Source organism: Octodon degus, unplaced genomic scaffold, assembly GCF_000260255.1.
Source record: "Octodon degus isolate 3935 unplaced genomic scaffold, OctDeg1.0 scaffold00320, whole genome shotgun sequence".
NCBI lineage: Eukaryota > Metazoa > Chordata > Mammalia > Rodentia > Octodontidae > Octodon > Octodon degus.
Genome location: NW_004524896.1, coordinates 315,904 through 323,020, shown reverse-complemented (window position 1 = coordinate 323,020; position 7,117 = coordinate 315,904). Strand labels below are relative to the sequence as shown.

General features: G+C 58.3%; 1 protein-coding gene across 1 annotated transcript in view; it reads right to left on the bottom strand.

The window, feature by feature from the left end:
• Positions 1–7,117, bottom strand: part of LOC111814455 (WAS/WASL-interacting protein family member 3-like) — a 10,750-nt gene that overhangs the window by 1,990 nt on the left and 1,643 nt on the right. The gene's annotated exons all lie outside the window — the stretch shown is intronic.

Genomic DNA, 7,117 nt, shown 5'->3' with positions numbered 1-7,117 from the left:
GGACTTGTCAGGCTGGGCTGCCTGAGGCCACAGCAGTAAAGGTGGGTCTGGGCCCCTGGGGTGCACTTGGAGCCCTGCAGGGATGAAGCTGCCCACACAAGGAGTGGCTGAAGGGACTCAGTGGCCCAGGGCTGGTGGGGTGGGCGAGGAGGTGAATCCTGGGTGTGCAAGATGGGAGGGGCTCACAAGGAGCCAGAGGTTCAGAGCACAGAGCTGGACTCCTGGGAGACTTGTCGTCCTCCTCCATGCTGGCAGTGGCATTTTGGCTCCTGTGGGAGGGAGGCCCTGCACCGTGGCAGTGAAGAGCTCGGATGGACTCCCATCTGCTGAGTTGAGCCCAGGGACCTCCTGGGGAAAGGCTCTCCGCAGGCTGGGAGAGAGAAAGCATTTACAGAAAAGGGGTACTGGCCCAGTCCTTTATGCCTCAGTTTCCTGATCTGAAAAGGGAGGGTGGGATAGCACTTACCTTGCAGGATTGGTGTGGAAGGTTTGGGACAGTGCACTGCAAGCAAGTACCACTTCATTATGGATTAATACAGAAGCACTTGGGCACCGCCCGGCACATACTAAGTTCCATACAATTACTAGCTGCCACAGTCACCACGATCACCATTGTCCCCACCCTCATTCTCCCTGGGAAGCTGTGTCCAGGCAGCATGGCTGGTGCTCATGCGTGTGGGTGTGAGCGTAGACTGCCTGGGTTGTCTTCCCTTGCCAGCTGTCCAGCCTCAGCAGGTCCCTGAGCCCCCCTGATACTCCTCACTGATGTAGAGACCAAGACAGAGCCTCTTGAGAAGTGGGGCTTCCTCAGAGACAAAATGATGGCAGGGTCCTCTTCCTGTCCCCAAGAGAGAGACTGCAGGTCAGCTCAAGGGGTGGACTGGAGCAGAGATCCCAGTACAGGAGGCCGTGGGCTCAGGAGGGAGGCAAGCCCAAGGCTGAACGGCACTGCTCCTGGGGGACCCATGGGCACTGGTGAGCCCTCGGTGGCCCCCGGCCATGTGGGCTCCAGCCCCAGGTCAGCCTGGGCCTGGCCCCACAGCCTCTCCTTCCCCACCAGCCTCCTCTGAGTCTCACAGAGCAGCGGCCTGCTTCCCTGAGGAGCCCTTTCCCGCTTCTGCTGCCAGCTCCTTGCTGTCCCCCACTCCCCACTTGGGGAGTGCCTCAGTTCTTCCTCAGGGCTGTCTCCCTCACCTTTCCCCAGCATCTCCCCGCCCCACAGCTCACACAGCCTTCTGCCACATGCCACAGGGCGTCCTCTGGCCTCGCCTCCTGCGTGATGGCATTGCATACAGGTGTGTGCCTGCCTCTATACTAGCTTTCAAATTGGGGTAACATGCACACACAAAATTCATCATTCTAAACTGTGCAGTTAATTCAGGGGCATTTAGGATACTTGCAATGTTGTGCAACCACCACTGCTAATTAGTTCCAGAACTTTCCATCACCCCAAAAGGAAATTCCTTTCCTGTAGCCGCTCCACTCCTGCCCTCCACCCACAGCTAAGTCTGGTGTTTCACGACCGTGGAGCCCTGAGGAGCTGGCCTTTCCTCACTGGCTTCTTGTCCTTGGTGTGGCACCGCAGTGGCGCTGACTCATCTTGGGGTTCATTACCATCTGCCACCCCCAGGGAGCGCGCGGGGGTGGGGTTCCACCTGCCCTGCTCCCTGAAGGGTCTCCCCACATACAGGAGGTGCTCAGTGAACACAGATGGGTGGGTTCTCACCTGCAGATCTGGTTGTGCAGGAACCTGCGGTGATTGGGCCTCCTCTTGGGGGCCCGAGGGCGCCGGGGCTGCAGGGCCCGCAGCATATGCGCGGCCGCCCCGCTCACGAAGGCGCACAGCTCGAGGGGGCCGGGCTCTGAGACCCGAGGGCCGGCGGGGGCTCCAGGGTGCATGGCTGGGGCTCCGGAGTCTTCCCGACACTGCTGGCCAGAGGCGCCCCAGCTCCTGGGGACAGGCACTGCAGATGGGGCCCTGGTTGCCAGGTGAGGCTGATATAGGCGGAGGGGATGGGGTGGGGGTGGGGGCTCGCGTGCGCCCCAGGTTTCAATTAGCGCATAGCTGGAGCCGGGATATGGGCCTGGCGCGGGTGGCGGCGCAGCAGCGCCCAGAGGCGGCCAATTAAGGGACAAAGGCCGGGCAGCCGCTGTCAACCGCAGCGATTATGTCGAGGACCCTTAATTGGCGTCGTCGGAAGGACAGGTGCTGGCCCGCAGCGAGGCTGAGAAGGGAGGGGGCGCACAGGCGCTCTGCCTTCCCGATCCCGCGGCGGCTCCAGGCCCACACCAGTAGGGGAAACTGAGGCCCAAGGCGACCATCAAATCCTGAGGTTCAGGCAGTGGAAAACCAGTGCGCGGTAGGTGGAGGGGACGTGGGGGTTCCGCTCTCCACGGTGCCGCACTGCGGGCCCCTCACCTGGGGTGCTTGTGGGAAACAAGAGATTTTTTGGGAGGGATACTGAGGATGGAACCCAGGGCCTTTGCACTGATCTGCATCCCCTTTTTAAATTTTGAGACGGGGGTCTTTCTTAAGTCACTAAGTTGCCCGGGCTAGACTCAAACTTGCAATCCTGCCCCAGCCTCCCAGAGTGCGGCGGTGACAGCCTTCTCTGTCGATTGTTGCCCGCGCGTGCTGTTCTGCGCTCGCTCGCACCGCTGCGTCTCAGGCCCACGTCCCGAGCGAGGCCAAGGGCAGGGGCCGGGACCCCAGGTCGCAGGGTGAGACCGGAGCCGCTCCACCAGGGGGCGCGCGGTTCGCGGAGCTGCCGTGAGCGCGAGGGGATCTGCACTTCCGGCGCTGGCTGGCGCTGTGCAGCCTCCCCCGCCGGGGACATGGGGCTGGATGGGGTCGCTGAACAAACACGGACTGAACATCTGTGTGGTCTTTTGTTCCCTTCAAGACACGACCTGGGGACGGGGGAAGACACTATCTTGAGCTATGTAGTCCAGGCTAGCCTCCAACTCACGCGATCCTCCTGCCTCAGCCTCAGCCTTGCAAGGGCTGGAGTTACAGGTGTGCACCGTCACGCGCGGTTTGAATAGCTACTGTGTCCAGGGTAGAGGGTGCAGAGGTGACCGGAAACAAGCAGGAGAGGAAGCTCCCGCCGGCACAAGGAGATGACTGTCCTGTGGCCTGCAGGCTAGGCACCCACTGGGACGTGGGCATGGTGGTGCACCCCTGTCATCCCAGCACTCCAGGAGGCTGAGGCTGGAGGATTGTAAATTCAGTCCCACACTGGGCAATTTAGCAATTCAGAAAGACAGAAAGGTCCTGAGGAGGTAGCTCTGTGTGCAGGCTCTGGGTGCCATCCCAAGCCCATACCCAAACAAACAAAAGGCTCAGGGGTGTGGCTGGGGCTGTAGCCTGGCCTGAGGTCAGCTTTCTCTTTGGGGCTCGGGAGGGGGGTTCCCTCCTTGTATTTGGGGAGTGAAAAGAGCATGGGACGCAACTGACTACAGGACCCCGGCTGAAAGGGCTGGGCCACCACATCTGGCTGATCTCCCTGCATTAGCCAGGGTCCTCCAAAGAGCAAGGCAGCCTGATGGTTAGGGTTGGTTCCTTATGAATCCGTGGATGGATCAGACAGGGACCAACAGATAGAAGCTGGGTGAGGTGGGGCAGCCCTGTCATCGCAGCACTCCCGGAGGCTAAGGAAGGAGGATGGCGAGTTTGAACCCAGTCTTACATTAAAAAAAAAAAAAAAAAAAACAAACAAAAACTTAGCCGGGTGTCGTGGCTCATGCCTGTAATCCCAGCACTTGGGAGGCTGAGGCAGGAGGATCACAGGTTCATTGCAAGTTCAAGACCAGCCTGGCTACAAAGTGAGCTCAAGGCCAGCCTCAGCTGCATAGTGAGACCCTGTCTCAAAAACAACAAAAACAGTAACAATAAATAAAAAAAGCAGCAGCAGCTACAAAGGGTTGGAGACATAACTTGGCGCACAGGCCCTGGGTTCAAGCCCTACTGTTGCCATGAAGAGATGGACTGGCGGGCGGATCTGAGCACTCTTCTTGCAGTTTCAGCCTTGGGCTGCAGAGACACGGTGACTCCCAAGGTAAACGATGGCTTAGTCTCCACCTTGTGCCCCTGCGAGCTTGGAGTGAAACCCATCGTCTGCAGGGGAATAGTCCCTTTGCTGGCATGCCCGACCCCTGGGTGCTACCCACCAATTGGTCCCCTAGAAGCCACCTGGGCTGGGCGGTCAGGTGGACGGTCGCAGCATCACCCAAATGTGCGCCCGTTTTGCAGCCCTGGGTCCGATGCTGAGTGGAGATGCCAGACAGGCCCCCAGGTGCTTCCTCCCAGGAGGGAGGCGAGCTCGGTCCATGTCAGGCGGGAAGAGTCCCAGGCTGAGGGTACTAAGGTTGTGGGAAGAACACTTTTGTCCCTGGAACTGCAAGGAAAGACAAAAGACACCTCTGCTGGTTTTGCCTTTGTGATCCAAGCTGCAAGGCTGTGGGCACCGTGTGAAGACTGCATGGAGAAACGAGATGGACATTCAGTCTGTTACACACAAGCCTGGCCAAAAGGGCGTGGTGGGGCTCTCCTGGAATCCCGTGGGGTGCCTGGGACCTCTGCGGTGTGACCAGGCAGGACACAGGCCCCCCAAATATGCAGTGTCAAGCTGGGTGTGGTGCCACATGCTGTGATCACGGCGGCGCTCGGCGCTCGGGAGGATCCCGGTGGTGGGTTTCATGACAAATGTTATTATGTAGCTACACAGAAAAAGCGGGGCTTAAAAAATGAGATAGCTCAGCAGACTAAGCGCTTGCTTAGCAAGTGCAGGGACCAGGTTCATTCAGCGCTGGCCCTGCCCTCGGGGGTGCTGAGCTGACGACGAGTCCTGGCATAGTGGTGCATGCCTGTCACCCCAGCGCTGGGGAAGCTGAAAGCAGGAGGATCACTACGGGTCCAAGCAGCATAGTGAGACCCTATACCAAATACACAAAAAATAAACAGCAAAAGTATGTTGTCTCTAGTGGGGTATAAATATATGTTGTTTACACAACAGTTCCTACTCCCTTCTAAACCCCCAAAAGGACCCCAAACCAGTGACGGTGAATTTATTTTTATTTATTTATTTGCAGAACCAGGGGTTGAACTCAGGCCCTTGCGCTTACCAGGGAAGCACTTATTCCACCGAGCCATCTCCCCGGGCCCAAAGGCAGACCCGGGACTCGAACCTACGACCTCTTGCTGTAGAGCCTAATGCGTAAACTGCTATGCTATCTCTCCGGCTGTGATGGTGAATTTAGAGACAGACCAAATGCCCAGCTTGCTGGTGACATCACTGTCAGCCATGCGCTGCTCCTTTCCGCAGTGTGCAGACCCCGGTACTGCACGCGGTACCTGACCTGGAGAGGCTGGGTTGGTTTTGTCTTTTGGTACCAGGAATCAACCTCCGGACCTAGTATTTGTCAGGCAGATTCTGTGCCACTGAGTGATGTCCCCACCCCGATGTGGGGCTGCTTGGCTCACCTGTGCCAGACAGCGGCTGGACACCACTGCCCTACCCTGTGGGCCTCTCTGGGTGTCCTGCCAGCACTCAGGACCGCTTCTGGCCGGTTAGTGAGACTTCTACTTCCCGCCATTTCTGTTTTTATTATTTATTTGCCCTTTTTTGAGAGAGGGTCTCGCTATACAATTCAGGCTGGGCTTGAGCTCACTTTGTCGTCCATGCTGGTCTCGAACTCGCAACGATCCTCCTGCCCCAGCCTCGAGTGCTGGGGTTACAGGCCTACGCCACTGTGTCCAGCTTGTATCTTTTATTTACTTATTTATTAGGTATCTTTTAAATAAACTGGTTTGTACCCCACCTCCCTGGTCTGCGGTTCCCGTGCTCCCCACTCAGCACTGGTCAGCAGGGCTGAGGGCCGAGGCCGGCAGGCCTACATGTGCGCCTAAGCCGGGGAGGGTGCCGTGCTGAGTTCACAGGGTCCTGTGTTGTGCTCCTTCACCCTCAGTTTACCTCTGGGCCTGGTGACACCCCTTTTGGAGTAACAGAGGTGTCTGCAGAGGGGGACTGAGTGCTGGTCAGGCACACCAGTGTGGACTGGGGGCGGGGCCGACACCCTCACCTCCTTGTCCGCTCCAGGCCCCAGCGTGGTCAGGAGACAGCGAGGGCAGGCTGGCCTGAGGCTGCTCCCCTCTCTTGCTCCACGGGGCTGTTTTGAGGGTACAGCTAGCTTCTCAAGGCCACCACTGACTCCAAGACCCGGGCTCAGGCAGGCATAGTGGCGTGCGCCTGTGACACCCGCGCTTGGAAGGCTGAGGCAGGAGGACTGGCTGCGGTGAGTTTTAGGTCAGCTTGGGCCGTGGAGTACAAGGCCAACCTGAACTGTAGTGTTGAGACCCTGGCTCAAAAAGACAAGATAAAACAAGCAAACCAAAAAAAAAAAAAAAAAAAAAAAGGGGCCGGGGAGATGGCTCAGTAGGATAAACGCTTGACTGGCAAACGCAAGGATCTGAGTTCAATCCCCGGTTCCGCAAAAAAAAAAAGCAAACCGAGATCTTGGCTGTTGTCCTAGCCCAGTGGCCTTGCCCCCTCTGGCAGGTAAGGAGACCTCTAAGCTGCACCCAGTGCCTGTCACCATTGAGGACCCCACAGGGTTGCTGCTTGGAGGGGCGGAAGCAGCCGCAAGGGCAGGGTCACACCAACTTCCTGACCTGGAAGCAGGCCCCCTTCCTACAACCGTCCAGTGAAAGTCCTCTTTAGACAGAGCTGGATGATTTTCCTTCCAGGTGTTATGGATCCAACACCACAGGCAGAGGCTGTCTAGAGTCCCAGTCCATCCTGCTCCGCCTAAGGCAGTGCCTGAAAGATCGGGCCCCAAACTGGCTGTTGGTGTCACTCAGGTGGCAAGGACAGATCAGGGCTCTCCTGTCACGAACCAATGGGACGCAGGGTGAGCAGTGAGGGTCTGGCCTAGTGCTCGGCACAGTCCTTTCCAGTAGCATGGGCAGGCAGGGCTGCGGAGAAAGGGCCAAACCAACTGGCGCCCCATGGCGTGCGTGCAACTGTCGCTAGAGGGGAGGCCCCGGAGAGAGAGGGACCTCAGCTCGCCTCTCCTCCCAGAGTTTGTTCATTTTCTCCGCCGAGAAGTATTTCAGGAC